Consider the following 15661-nt stretch of genomic DNA (forward strand, 5'->3'; position numbering starts at 1 on the left):
CTGCCTGTCCGACATCCTTTGCCAGCTCATTACGGTGTGATGAAGAGCTGTCCGCCTGGCCGTCCCTCGTTCCCACCTGCTGGCAGCTATGGCTGTGACTCAGTCTTGTTCACCTGTGCTGGAAAGGTGAGGATAAAAACAGAGACGTTCTCAGGCAGAGGAGGATGAGCATTGAGCCTACGGAGCCATGTTCTCCAGACTTATGAGAAGAGTCCGTGTACCTTTTTAGTATGTTTTCTGTTCTTCTTAAAAGCGGAGGAAGACAGAACAGATCATCACGTACCACTTTTCCTGGAGATTTACAGATTCAACAGAAACCATGAATTTCTTCATCCAAAGCAGAGCAGATTCTGTCACTGGTACACATGTATTAGAAGATAGGGAATAAAATCCCTCATCTGGTGGAAATACTATGTAAGGGCTGATGCAGGAACTGGTGAATAAGCTTAATGGGGCTTATGTCTTGCTGGCTGGTACATTACTCCTGTGAGCTCCAGACTGGGTAAACTCAGTATGAAAAAAAAGCTGCACTCGTGGTTTAAAAAGCAGCCTCTCAGACTATCCCGAGTGTGGGTGAAATGATTATCAGATGATTCCCACTGTCTGAAACCGGTCACTTTTGAAATGGAATGAACAGAGGAATTTCTCTTTTGTTTGAGTGATGTGGATCAGATAGAGTCTTATCTGAGTCAGGGGAAGGTGAACTGGGAGTCACTTTGGATCTCGTTCTCTTCCTGTGTCATTGGCTGTTTAGTCAGCCCTGTCTCTTTTATCTGATGACAATGATACCAGCGTGGCACAGATGAAGGGGGCATAATGGAAATGTCATGATTCACATTTTTTGCGTGTTGCAGGTGGCATGTATTGTGACATCATGGGACTCCAGCGCTGATACACGTCTATGTCCTGGAGGTCATTATTATTTCACTTAGTGGTAACTATTGGTGTATATGCCCGTTTGTGTGTATGTGCGTTTGTTTGCCTGGCTGCCCTGCCAGGACATTTGGCTGCCCCTCTCTCCCATGGAGGATTACAGGAAGTGGCAGATCAAGGGCCTCTGCCTGGCAGCTAGGCAGAGGACTGAGAATTACAGCAGGAGCAGGAGGTGTGTGTGGATGTGTGCGAGCGAATATGTCGCGTACATGTCTGTGTGCATGCCTGAATCCTCCGAGGAGACGGCTGATCCCTCCAGCCATAAAGGCAATCGCTTCTGTGATCCCTCCCAAAACTGTCCCGTGTTTGATGCTCGCCACTGACTCTGCTGCTGTTTCCTCTGTCCAGCTGGGAGGATGACAATGTCCCTTTGGTGTTGTCTGGAGGAGGGAAAGAGGGGAAACAGAGAAAGAGGTTGGCGGGAGAGCCAGCGGAGAGGACAGGCCAATAGATGAGGGAGGGCAGAGAGAGAGAGGGAGTAGATAGGAAAGAGTGAGAGAGGCAGGCTATCCCCTGCTTCAAGATCTAATGGCCAAGAATAGAATCCTTATTGATCTGTGTGTGGTAATGCACTGAGACAGATATGCCCAAGTGCACACACACACACATACACACACTGCTGTCAATTGTTTTCTGCAAAATATCTCGGCAGCAAAAAGAAGTTGTGAGCGTTTGGGAAACGGGTTTTGCTGTGCGAGCAGTTTACACATATTAGCTTACCATCGGATTAGCAGTTTAATTTCAAAAATAAGCAGAAATGCTGTGTTCTAAAATGCTGAATGAAAAAAATGTGTGTTGCGACAGAGTGTTTGTAATAAGAGATAGGCCTGCAAAAAAGTAGAAGGAACCTTCCTTATTTCCTTGTTCTGTATTGCCTTCATTTCCTAACCAGACAGAACTAAATATGTTGCACTGACGCCTCTTCCCACTTTATCTAATATGGATCAAACCCAACACAAGAGTTTTTGGCCATTAGTTTAATGGTGGTAGTATGAAACAACATCAGCAGCAGGTTGTTGACAGAGCGTTGGTATCATAAAGCCAGCAACAACAGACAAAAAAGGTGGGGCTAATTCAACATAATGAGCTTTCATCCATGTATCAACCACATAATGTAATGATATTATGAACCTTCATCAGAGCTGAACATGACGTTAATTGAGATCCATCAGCCTCTAGACAAAAAAGATGAAATTAACCGAAGCATACAGCCTATTTTGAGGAGAAACACTTACAGTATAATCATAGAAATAAAGAAAAATCTGTTCCACACCTTCAACATTACTTTTAAATGTTCTGCATGTTGCCTAATAATTGAGAGTGAATTACATTATAGATTATGATATTTCTGTATGTACCAGTATACAGACAGGAGATGCATTGTTATACTACAACTATCACTAACGTGTAGTGCGGGGAATAAAACCTTGAAACCTAGATTTTGAATACCAACCAAAATGTGTCAGTGGAATGGAGTTCCAAAAACCGTGAAACTCTCTTGTGTACTTCGTTGTAAATCAGGAAATGAGGAAACTTGGCTAATATTAGCCTGTGTTTTATTCAAGCAGAGGTCTTATATGATTTAAATTTGAATTGGCGCTATACAAATAAAATTTAATTGAATTGAATATGACTGCTTGTGTGAAAACAACACTAATGCGTTGAAAAGTCTGGCATAGCTGTAAATAAAAGCATATTTATCCTTCAACCTACAGTAAGGTATCTCATTGCAATGGTATGGAAAGATTTCATAACAATGCCCAGAAGTTGCCTCCCTTACTTTTCATAACCAGCTCTCCAGTATTTGGACAGAATCTGTCTAGGGTGGAAACAAGTGTTCTTTCCTTAATAGAAATAAAATCACCACACTTGATAATTGAAATTCATACTCTGCTGGTTCAGTTTGTGTGGTAAAGGCAAGCATAATGTGGGTGGAAATTAGCATTGTTTCCAGAGCACTATGTAATGGGAGATTCTGTCACTCCCTGACAGAAAACATGGTGCTGGGACCTTACTGGATGACTTTGACAGCTTACCGCCATCAAACTAGACTCATTTGTATATGTTTGTGTTTTTGTGTGTGTATCTATTTGCTGGGTGGTCTGCAGCTGAGCGTGTAACAATGTGGCGGCTCACCTCTGTGGAGAGACGGCTCTTTACTGGTGGCGGCCAGGAGAGATGGCAGCGCTATAACTCAGAGACTCCCTGTGAGCCAGCAATAGATCAAATTGTCACTCCATGCTCTGCCAGATTATCTCATCGGCAGGCGCAGGACATCATAGGACTCACACATACAAATGGAGGCACAGGCAGACACACAGTTATTATTTCAGGATAGACATTCGGAGGTGGCAGAGCTAGCACACACACACTTGTGCTTTCACACATATGCGCGCACACAAGCATACGATGGTAGATGACTTATACAAATGTTAGGGGATGTGCACACGCAAATACTGTATGTGTACTGACTTACACAGAAGGGCAAACGTTTGCACATGCAGGCAGACAGTGGTGCACACATGTTTGCAGAGACAACTTTGTATACACACAGGCTTTGCAGTAACTGCTGTGACTGGCAGTGGCCCTGTGCAGCTTTCGGTTGTAGCACAGATTGACTGTGACATATCTTCGTCATCAATCTTCCTTCGGATTCACTCGGTAGCCTCTGAGCTTCGTCTACAGTCACAGAGGAACCTTACTGAGCCATGAGTCCTCTGACTGGACTACAAATTGGGAGTAATTGTAAGAGTTGAAATAAAAACTGGAGCTCAGCAGTAGATGTTGGAATTCCATTGGTATAATACATACAAATGGAAGTGTTCAATTGTAGCTTACAATCACTAGAGAGCTTCACACTGTGTATGCGGGCATATTTCTTTTTGTAAACTACAGTAACCTTGATGGGATTTTCATTGTATTTCAGTGTATGAGAAATTCCCAAAGGATTCTAATAGTAGTTCACAGATGTCTCTAACGGCACACTGACTGTATATAATTTATATGTCAGTGATGATTGTATTGGATTTTAATAGTAAAGAGTCTCTGGCTTTGCATGTCTTCAGCATCTTCAGAGACTGAGGGATAGTAAATGGTAAAAAAGTGTTTGCATCAAGCTCTCTTTCCAGTTTATTGCTTTAAGAGTGTGTGAGCTTCTTTTCAGGTCACAGATCATTTGTTTATTCATTTATTCTTCTATCTGTTTTGTTGCATCTCCATTCTCTTCCCCCCTTTTGCTCTCTCCTCACTGGGGTTGCCAGTTGCAAGCTAACTCTTCTAGATGGCTCTCCATAGTGCAGACCAGGCCTGGGGTTGTGTGTTTGTGTCTGTGCTCAGTTATGCAATGTGCTGGAGTTTGGTGCAGCAAAGACGAGGCCGACTGAGACAGCAACAGTCTCATCAAAGGAGTTAAGCCTCTGCTGCCGCCACTGTGTTATGTACAGTATATTGTGAGTAATTTAAGCATGCACCTGCGTTATCAATACATGCATCTGTCTTTTTTTTATTTGACCAACTAGCCATGTTGCACCTGTGGTGGTATCTAGGAATATTCATTCTCGTGTCATTGGTTAGTATGGTATCACACAAAATCAGGAAGGATTAGATTACTTTTAACAGAGGTGGGACAAGGATTGGGGAAGAGAGAAGAGAAGAGAATAGCTTGAAATTAAGAAATCATATTGCATCTGATGACAGAATTTAATATTGTGTGTGCGTGTGTGTGTGTGTGTGTGTGTGTGTGTTTATAGAGCTGCTGGTAGGGTTGGAGGAGTCAGCTTGTGTCTGCCAGGTGGTATTTAAAAAAAGAAAATGGTTAAAAGTCTGTGGTGTGGTCACCAGAGAGCTGCAGAGATGTGGCTTTCATGTCAGTTCAGTGCACACCAACTTTACACCATTACTGGAACAAAGGATGTGTGCGTGTGTGCCTGTGAATGTTTGTGTACCTGTTCACTGTAGTGAAGTACTCTTAATCAAAGACCCCTTGTGTACCGGGTTTCATCTTTCATGTTATCCAAAAGCACTCCGCTTCTTCTGTTCTATTGGTTCTTAGGAAACGAAATTTGCTGCATCAGTAGAAACACAATGTAGTTGCTGCTTCTCTCTGTCCAATATCCTGACAGTGTGTCCTGCTTAAGTCCTTTAGCCTTGACAAGACCCAAATGGGATCTGGGTTTAGGATGATTAAAGTTGTGCTGCCATGTTGCTTTTCAATAATTTAGTGTACATTTAACTCCAGCTTTTACTCCTCATGCTCCCTGTCCCATATATCTGCCAGCTCCTGTCTTGCCAGAAATGATGGTACTGCATGTGTGTGTGTGTGTGTGTGTGTGTGTGTGTGTGTGTGTGTGTGTGTGTGTGTGTGTGTGTGTGTGTGTGTGTGTTTAAGAGAGACACATGACCTTGAAGGTTAGTTATGTTTTACCAGTTCGCTAATGGAAATGGAACAAAATAAAACATCAGTGCACACATCCAACCTTTCTTCCTCTTGTGAGTTATCACAATTCAGGATGCACTGTTATAGTATTGTTCACTAGAAAGCAATCTTATTGGAGGACAAGAAATCTTGATGACCTGGAGAAAGGTTAACAGCTAGGGCTGCCATTGGGAATGAATACTAATCCGGAGTGTGTTTTTAGCCCCGTCATCATCAATGTTTTTTGGTAAACTAGGCTCATCATTTAACCAAAGATATATTTAACATTTATTTAATGCAGGGGGAAGGAATGAATGCTCAAAAGGCACTGTTTGCATGCAAAAGTAATAGAAAGCGAACTGTAGAGTGGTGCATGTGTGTGGACATGCGTGTTTGTGAGATATGGAGCAGCAAGTCTGGAGAGGTCACCAGCCTGTGCTTTAATTATTCCCAAAAGACGACAGGCAGCGCTTGAGTGGCTCATCGTAAATACACAGTGTCATGTGGGCTGGAGACAATAAATTGGTTCAGGTTTGTACACATTCACTCAGAGGGTGTACCGACTGCGCTGGTTAATGCGTGGCTCTATTCTGACTGCTTGTGGATGAGTGAAGCTCCAATGTTTTGACCAGGCAAATTATATAGTGGTTTGCTGCTCTGGGATTGCTTGTCATAATGTTTTGAAGCGCTAATTAGATAGCATTAATTGAAAGTAAACACGAATATAACTAAAATTGCTTTCAAACTTGACACCCAAACCGATGATGGATGCTGTAGTTCTGTAAATGTGGGTTTGCATTTATGTAACTTCAGATAAAAGTTTTTGACAACTGTTAGACTTGACTAGACTAGCAGTATTTATCTTGGCGGTGGAAATTAGGAAGCTTGCCATCTTGGACCTGCTTGTGACAACTGATGGTGGGCACAAATACCTTCAGCTGGGAGTGACAGACTGACAGACTTAGCCGAGTTTCCATGGTCGCACAGTACCATGGGAAATGGCTCAAGAGTGATGGATTTGATCAATTCTTCTCTCCTGTATTGAGAAAGCTTTCCAGATTATTACAACACGGATCTTGTTTTCATACCTTTTACCATTATTGTACCATTATTCCTTATTTATTTGTTTTTGTTGTTAGTTGATGCGATCTAAGAACACGGTGACATTGCTAAAAAAGACCAAAGACCATACAGGTTTTGAACAAACCCCTAGGCTAGCCAATTTATATATCATCCTATACTTACTCATTACTATTTTTCATGGATATAGCTAGGTAACTAGCTATGTAGGAAGATGACATCGACAGTTATAATCCTTCCTACAAAGCTGTGTACAACACTGAACCTATATGAGTCGCTGAACAAATTGGAGATGTTGGTAGTGATTTAGAGGTCTGGAACCAAGCTAGTATTCAGCAAATACAATCATAACCAATGCAGAAGAAAAAAAATGGCATACATCTGATGATGTTGGTGATATAATAATTTGAGATTTAAGCCCCATCTAACCATTTTCTGTGTAGTATTATTGAAAACAGTTGCCACACCCCCTGGCCATTGAAACGGTGACAACCAGGGACACAAATTGCTGTCAGCCTGTTGTGATTTATGACAGAATTTACTTCACACAGCTGCCTGTCCAGCATTGCTGGAGCCACTTGTGTGGACCATGTTCCTACTGTATTGATTTGCACTATTAGTTCTGCTCAATGCACTTCTGTACTGTAGCCTCACTCTTGTGACCAAAGGGTTTGACCACTGTCCAGTCCCCATACCACAGAGGTCCCTTATCATCGAGAGTCAAGTTTCCAAAGTAAATGAGCCCGTGCACTCTATCGAATTTGATTCAGGAGTTATGGTATGTGTACATTAGCACGTGGTAACACTATGCCTCCTATTGATTTCAAATTGTGGTTCATTTGTAAGTCTGAGGCTTTCATCCTCATGACACTTTGGTGAACTCCCCGCGGAATAAATGCTAGTAAAACGGCATTTTCTTTATAACTGTCAAAACTTGATCCACGTTGCCCTTTGTCTATAAATAAGGCAGCGTTGGGCAAATTGCCAAATACTGGTTGTTGTTTTTGACTTGCCCTGAGCAGATTGCGGCTTGTACGGATAGCTCTCGCCTGTCCAGTGATATAAATATCACTTAATCATGCATGCTGTAAATCTGGCGTCAAGTGTCACTGTCATGTATCATATCATACATGACAGCGACAGAGAACTAGTCGTATGAGATCAATTTAAATGCATTTTTGAGGTTTAATGAGAATCTGAACCAAGATACAGGGTCTGCTCAGGGATTGCTGAGCATGTGTTAGTCCACAGGTGCAGGACTGTGGAGGTTTATGTGATTCTCGCTGTCCAGAGAGAGAATTGAAATGCTAAGTGAGACGTAGTTTTGTGGAGGAAAGCGTCACAACTGAGCGAATGTTTCGGGTTTGTTCTCAAGGTGACCTGACTTCTCTTTGACTGAATGACAACGCTGCGTTTGATGAGCTAAAAAGAAGCTGAACATAAAGGAATTTCTTCTCAGGTGCTTGTTTGAATATAAAATGAGTGTATAAGGCTGACCCTGGGTCGTTTTGCTCGGTATTGTTGTTAAAGTGTGGAAGTGTAGCGGGGTTGAGTCTAACGCTTGCTGTCAGGTTGGCATTGTCCCTGTGGTGCTTGTAAGGGGACTGGCTTACAGAATGATGCGAAGCGCAAAGATTTTGTCGTCTCACTTTTCTCCCTGCCCTTCATGTGACCTCTTGGTCTCTAAAGGACCTATTCCTCCTCCTTTTATTCTATCTCTTACTTCATCTCCTTTTGTACCTGCGTGCTGTTTTTTAAAATCTCCTTTCTATAAATCACATTCCTAGGGATATAATTGTTTAGATGTTTTAGGATTGCAGGATTTTTCTAATGGGATTTACTGATGTTTTTTGCACTCCCGGTCCCCCTGCTGATTCCCTGTAGCTCATTATTTTTGTGTAGCTACTGTAGGTAATCTTCCACTCTGTCTCAAGGGACTCTGCTCCCTCCCCATTTTAATGCTTCTGTGTTTTCTTATCATTTGTTTTAGTAACCTTCACCTCTCCCAAGTGCCTTATCCAAACATACAGAGGCTTACGCTGCAAGAGGTTATGTGTATTTTAATGTTCACCACATGCACTCCATGCCCTACCACAAGTATAATTAATTCCTAAACATTTCTCTCTTATCTTTTACGTAACACATAGTTAGTATTCATATGATCCTTATTTTCAAATAATAAATCATTACAGAGATTTTCCTTGTTATTAATGCACACATTTATGCAGTGATGTGTGCCAGTACGTAATGAGCATCTATGCTTTACATGTAGGGGTACATCTTGTGTTATGTTCTGGTGTGCTATCATGATGATGCGAAAGCTAGCATTCTGTGTGCCAAACATGGCCGAGCATAACAAACGTTTGTAGGTTTATAGGTGCTTGCTCTTCGTAGCTGCGTTAAGCATAGAAAAATGAGCAATGTTCTGCATGTCCACATATGTACTATTTGAGGAGTTAAGAGCAAAAAAAACCCTAAATCTTTATGAAACCTGATTACAGATGAATTATGGGTAACTGGCCTTCTCCTATTGGCTGGTCTTTGTTGCCATGTCATTTAAGCATATTTAGTATTCCAGAGTGAAAGCCAGTTGTTTAAGTCCACCTCCGTAAATCTGTTGGCCTCTGAATACTGCCTCCTCTACATTGTTATATATTCTTATTCTCATGAGGAATATGGATTGTTATCTGTATTATGAGTTTTATATTGACATGTATACAGTGTTTGAAGGTCATACTGGAGACATATAAAAATGTATTTCAATATGCAAGCTTAAACTGGAGATTATAATTAGGGTTAAGTAAATGTATTCATAATTGAATAATGTATTGATTGCTTCTCGATTAATTCATTGTTTAGTCCATTAAATGTCAGAAAGTAGTGGAAAATGTGCCTAACAATTTTTCATAGCCCACGTTTCCAAAACCTAAAGGTATTACATTTACATATATTATAAATTAGAGAAAATCAACCAGTCTATACATTTGGGAACCTGGAAGTATATCTGGTATTTGTTTTGATACATTTTTAATTGATTATCTAAATAGTTGTTGCTTCATTTTCAGGTCAACAACTAATCGATTTATTCAGCATTAATTGTAATGACGTGACAAATTAGTGAAAGCACTCTTTAGTCAGCCAGTCTGCACCATTGCTTCACTGAGCCATCGAGCACTCCAAGTCTTTTTTGCTCATCGGGATCTTCAGTATTGTGTTTAATGTTTATTTATTATGTACCAACTAGTCAGGTAAAGTGTACTAGTTCAGGATAAGATTATGCCATTGCAGCAACCCTTTCCTGAGCTGCTGAGGCAGCAACAGTTCTGGTTTGAAGGCGTACAGGCGACAAACCCTGAGCACCTAATGGCCATGGGCCGTGTAAATGGTTGGTTATGACCTTACTAAAATCTAGATGCTCTGTCTCTGTCTGCAAGATCCTCTACACACGCACACACACACACACACACTCACAGGGCTCTGAACACACAGTCACACACACAGAGGAGGAAAGACAGAGAGGTTCCCAAGGTACCAGACCTTGAGGAATTGCCTGTCACCGTATTTGTGTGTGCTGAGATGTGGGTGTATGTGCGCACCAAGGCTTTTGCAGACAGAGACAGAGCTGTATGTGATTGCAGCTGCATACATACAGAAGGTGTGTGTCCTTGCCCGTGGTTCTATATTTATGTGTCGTTAGCCTCAGAAAGACCTTAATATACAGCAAAACGTGCATCTAGGTGAACCATCTGTTATGGCAGACACGCACACATTTTTCTATAGTTTTTATTCCTTCAAACTACTGGTCCCAGATGTAGTATTACACAATTTGAGTCTGACGGTTCTATTTAATGCATTTTTACCTTCTTTGCTAAAGGCTAATTTCTACATACTCAACTAAACCAACTCCAGCTGGAGAATATTAGTGTGTCTGTCAGCTGCAGCTAACAAGCCTAGACTGCCAGTGTGGCCATGTGGGTAATGTTGCTTATAGGCATATTATGGAATACATACTATAACTAGATATTTCACTTGCTACTGTTTTAACTGCACTAAATCCCCTCAAGCTGAGATAGAGACTTCCCCTCTTGCAGCGCATAATTCTGGTTGCACAACAAATGTTAGTGAGTGTTTACATTAGTGCAGCAGCCTAACAAAGTGCTTATGATGTTTACCTTAAGATAATAATTCGCACAACCATTTGTTCCGCTCATGGCTATGTTCTCCCAACCAAAATATTTCTCACCCATCGTGGAAAAACCTCTGAAAGACCATTTTAAGAATAATTAAACAATGCCCTTCAGCCTGTCCCCGCCTTCTACACCAATGTGAAAATTAACCAAATACGGGTAGGGATTTGCGGGGATATCAGGGGTTGTGGCTTTCTGCTAGGCTAGCTCACTCGGACCACCAGATGGCTTGCTAACTAGGCATTTACCTTACTTCTTGTTAAGAAACAAATATTTGTATTGCATCACAGATAGGCATCTCATCTCCCTGTTGTTCTTTAGTTTTGAATGCATAGTATGTCCATACAAAATTCTTCAAATTCACTCAACTGCACTTGTAAAGGAGATGGTGATTCGTCATGAGGTAGTTATATAAGTCGATTTTTGAGAAATCTTTGATGTGTCAGAAAACAAACGGGTACACAACGACGCATGAAGCATCTTCAACCACAGCGCTTGTTGAAAAAGTGTGCGTGCTTAGCAGAACCCACAAGTGATCACCTTTAATGTAAACACGGATGAATGCAGTTCGATCACAGCCTTAGTCTGGGATCGGCCATTTACTTTGTCTACCTCAGCTGACAACCCATCATGAGCCTGCGGTGCAGTGGCATCACAAACAAATGTTAGAAATGTTAGATCTTCCTCAGCTCAAGTGAGAGAACTCTAAATATCCACTCAGTGACTTAAACCTCATTGCTGATTGCTGATTGCCTAAATAGATGATGTTTTAATGAGCTATGCTTGAATAAAGCCAGTGTCTTAGACTAACTTTAGCCGGGCTGAGGCTGTGATTCTGCCTAGGACTTGGCACCATATTGGCTTGTGAAGAGCTACGCAAATCTTGACGTTTCCCTTCCTCCGTCCTGCTGGTAGCTGCAATGATATTTTTCCTCCTGTTGCTCCTCTGTAGGCTGGCCTTTAACATGCCATCATGCTGAGCGCCTGCAGGGAAGACACACACGTGTCGCATGACGTGATGACTCAGGCTTTAATGCCCTACCACATGGCTGTCATGCGCACAGCCCTTCCCCCCTCTTCAGCTCTCAGCCTGTTGGTGTGTGTAATACAGGCCTATATTTAAGTGTGTATGAGTATGTTTATGTCCAGCATGTGTGTTTGTGTGTGGAACGTCCCTGGCTGAAGGGCTGTTTGTGCTTTTCAACCTAATTGAAGCAGAATGTGGATTATGTTGTGATGTGAAATGTGGGAACGGCGGGGGAGGGGCAAAAGGGTTGAGACAGACATCTCAGGACTTGAGGGGACGTATGGTGAAGAGGGAGAATGGGAGAGAATAAGAAGGGAGCTACACTTATGTATGTCCAGAGACAAAGCTATATGGTACATTGTGTCTGTTTGCTTTAGCATCATCCAGAGTGGGAGTTGGCAGACTCAGCAGGAGGGATGCATGCTGTGTAAATCCTGGAGACTTCTAGAATAGCATCAGCATGGTGTAAATCTGTAAAGATACAGACACCTAAAAGTGCTGCAGATCTGCCCTTGGTTTGTCATTCAGTGCGGCACAACTAAGCCCGAATCCCTGCAGCTATAGGAGAAAAAGCAACAGGCAGAGTGGAGGGATGAAATCACTGCAGACTGACGAAGTTGCATCTAAGTTTAGAAAAGTGAAGAGGAGGAAGAGAAATTAGAAGTAGATAAAGCGCACTGTAGGAGTGTCTGCATATGGAGTGGAGCCAGAGTGGTCGCAGCCATTTAAGCTCTGTGACTCAGGGCCCTGGTGTTTTGTGGGTAGGGGTTTGCAGAGATTGGAATTGCAACAATTGGCTCCTGACCCACCTGTAATAAGATCGCTGTCCAAGCAGCCACATGTTGGCTGTTTGCCAACTGTATGAGCAGGATGAAATGTCAGACCCCTAGGAGGTGGGAGACGCCCACTATTTCTCACCCAGCACACGGAGCACTGCAGATCCCTCCCCCCTGTCTCCACCATACTATATACAAAGCATCCTTTTGTTTTTGCATCTTACTCCTTTGATTCATAACAAGGACAGTCTGTGAAGGAAAGGACAACCTTGCAGCTTGTGCATCACCACTTTCATTTCAGTGATGAAGCAGCTAATTTGTTTGATAAGCCAGAAGCCCTTGCCATCTCCCAGACACCAGCGGGAGTGAATGATGAACAGGCAGTGCGAGAGGTCTCAGCTAGCCGTGCCACTAGGCCCCCATTAAGCCTCGATTGGGGTCTATCGCCATGATTTCTCTTCCTGTCTGGTGCCTGGCAACGCCTTTGCTTTCGCATTAGACGTGAGTGTCGATGATTGCTGATAACACGATGAGGGAGGACAACGGTGAGCGCATTAACCCTCACTGGCACTGTTGCAGACCTGACAATATTAGCATCCAGAGAGATAACACATGCTGTTAACCCTTTCACTGACAGCCACATCACAGACAGTAAAACAAGGACTGCCTTTAATGTAATTGGCTGTATGGTATACTATACTATAATGTACTATACTATATTGTACTATACTAAAATGGAATTGTGGGAGAGATTTCATTTTCCACCTTGCTGTCTGTATGCAGTTCTCAGTGTACCGATCAGCAGCTGGCCATGGTGCCCATTTTTAGAAACTGTTGCTGCATTGCCATACATTTTTAATGGCTATGGCCGTCGTAGCAGGCTTTGTTCTGTGTGTGTGTGTGTGTGTGTGTGCTTGTGCATTTACTGTATGTGTTTTTGTGTGTGTCCTTCATGGGAGCCTGTACATAACGTGTGTTCTGTATGTATGAGGTAGCTAGGGTAAGGGAGCCAGGTAAAAAGCAGTTGTGTGCAGTACTACTGTATGTGTGTGTGTGTGTGGAATCCTCTGTCAGCATATGCGTACATTTGTACGTGAGCGTCTGTTTCCATTTGTGTTTGTACATCGTTTTGTTTGCTAACAGTGATTTGGACACTAATGTGATGCGACAGCTTTGGACCTCAGACACACTCCCTGAATCATTTTGAATAAGACCTGTGGGGCTCAGATTCCCAGAGGTCTCCCTATTAATGCTTTCATGGCTCTTGTGCATCTCTGCAAAATTAATTTGATGCTTTGCCAAAGCTTAAAATAACTGGGAGTTGTCCAAAATAGAAAAGAAAACAAAGCCCATGAAACCAAACATTTTACATGGATTATTTTGTGTTTTTTTGTTGTGAAAAATATCATCCACTTTGGTCCTGTTGTGCATATATTTATTAAATTCCTTGTCATAAATGTATCATTAATAACATTAGCATTAATTTTACCTGGTCAGTTGATTACATTTCCGCTGCATGCCAACCACAATAGTTTGAAAGAAGAAAGAAACATCACACTAGATCCTCAATTATCTTTACTGTAAAGAACATGCAGAAAAATATGTATTGCAGCTTTAATTAATCCAGGATAATACAGTGTTAGCCAGTTCATAGTATGATCTTTTAATCCTCGTCTGTCTTAGTTCTTTGAATGCAGAGGGCAAATAGATTAGTTAAACTTGAAAGTAGTAATCTTGGATAACTGCGTGCTCTCATTTTGGAATACAGTATGACTAGAGAGCTGAAATCAGGATCAACTGTCATGTGATTGGCTTTTTTTCCCTCCACATACGATTAGCTGGCACGGGACCACGGCTTAAGGACATTGCATGTTTTGCTGCAGCTGCTTAAGGGTTAATAATTTAAGACCAAGAGCAGAATGTCTTATTTAAAAGCATATTAACTATGAGATGCGAATCTGCAAAGAGTGAGAGATGATGAAACACAGCAGAAAATTGTACATAAATTACATGCATCGGTTTGTTGCCTCAACTCACTTTGTACTTCCCTTTTAACACCGAACCAAACTAAATCATGAAATAAATTTAAAATATATGCATTTTATGAATGATGCTATTACTTTTTAAATGTACAGACATCATAAGCAAATCATTTCAGTAGGGGTATTGTTCAAAGTGATGTCTGCTGCAATTCAAGAGCCCTGCAATAGATACCTCTTGACTCAAAAGAACTGGGCTTGTTATTTAATAACTTTAATATCAACAAATTTGATGATTTTGCAGTTCACCCTTATAAAGACCTTTGCTTTGAGTTGTCCTTCTGGCTCACTCTTAGACTGAGATATACAGCACTTAGGGATGCTGGGATTCATAATGTCTGGAAAGACAGATACTGTAGATGCTGCAAATAAATCTGTATACACACAGACACACACTTATGTGTACACATACTTACACAGCGATTGTCCTGGTTCCAAAGAACGGTACCAGTGAGGTGCCAACACACAGGAGTCACTTTATTGCCAGTCATGCATACACGCAGCTCTCAAACTGCGGTGTAGTTACACTATATATGTTTGTGGATACGTGTGTTTGTGTGTGCTGAATATCAGCCGTCATGGTTGGTTCAGGTAAAGCGATGGAAGAAGAAGCAGAAAGAGGAAATAAGAAGAGAGAGAGAGATCAGACGGAGAGGCGATGGAGATAAAAATGACAGAGATGGTACGAGCGAGGGAGGCGGAGGGGCGACAGAGGGGATTAGTAGCAGAGCGAGGAAGATGCTCTTTCTTTTTCATGCTCTCACTCCTTCCTCTTTTCCCTGTGTTCCACACACAATATAGGCACTTTGCCTTACAAACAGGGATCAAACAGCATACATCCTGGCCCATGTGCCCTCCACGCTGCACAACACATGTCTATAAAAACACACACATTCACAAGCAGGGGCAATCCTCTTGACTTATGTAACTGCCTTTGTTGCACTCTGCACTCACTTTAGACTCCTCCCTCTGATGGCCTGTATATGGTGTGTGAAGTGATTATGTGTGTGTCTGTCTCTTCCCCATCCTCTCTCTTCTCTCTTAACCTATCTGTTATAATCCCTAGTGCTGCAGAAATAAAGTAACACACAAACGTACTGTGTGTGTGTGTGTGTGTGTGTGTGTGTGTGTGTGTGTGTGTGTGTGTCGTTGGGACACATTTTTATATTGCACAGATGGATGGATGACTCATCAAAGTGCTGTTG

General features: G+C 42.0%; 1 protein-coding gene across 3 annotated transcripts in view; it reads left to right on the forward strand.

The window, feature by feature from the left end:
- Window positions 1–15661, forward strand: part of stxbp5a (syntaxin binding protein 5a (tomosyn)) — an 89608-nt gene that overhangs the window by 3594 nt on the left and 70353 nt on the right. The window lies entirely within an intron of this gene.

The sequence above is a fragment of the Dicentrarchus labrax genome, unplaced genomic scaffold (assembly GCF_905237075.1).
Source record: "Dicentrarchus labrax unplaced genomic scaffold, dlabrax2021, whole genome shotgun sequence".
NCBI classification, from domain to species: Eukaryota; Metazoa; Chordata; class Actinopteri; family Moronidae; genus Dicentrarchus; species Dicentrarchus labrax.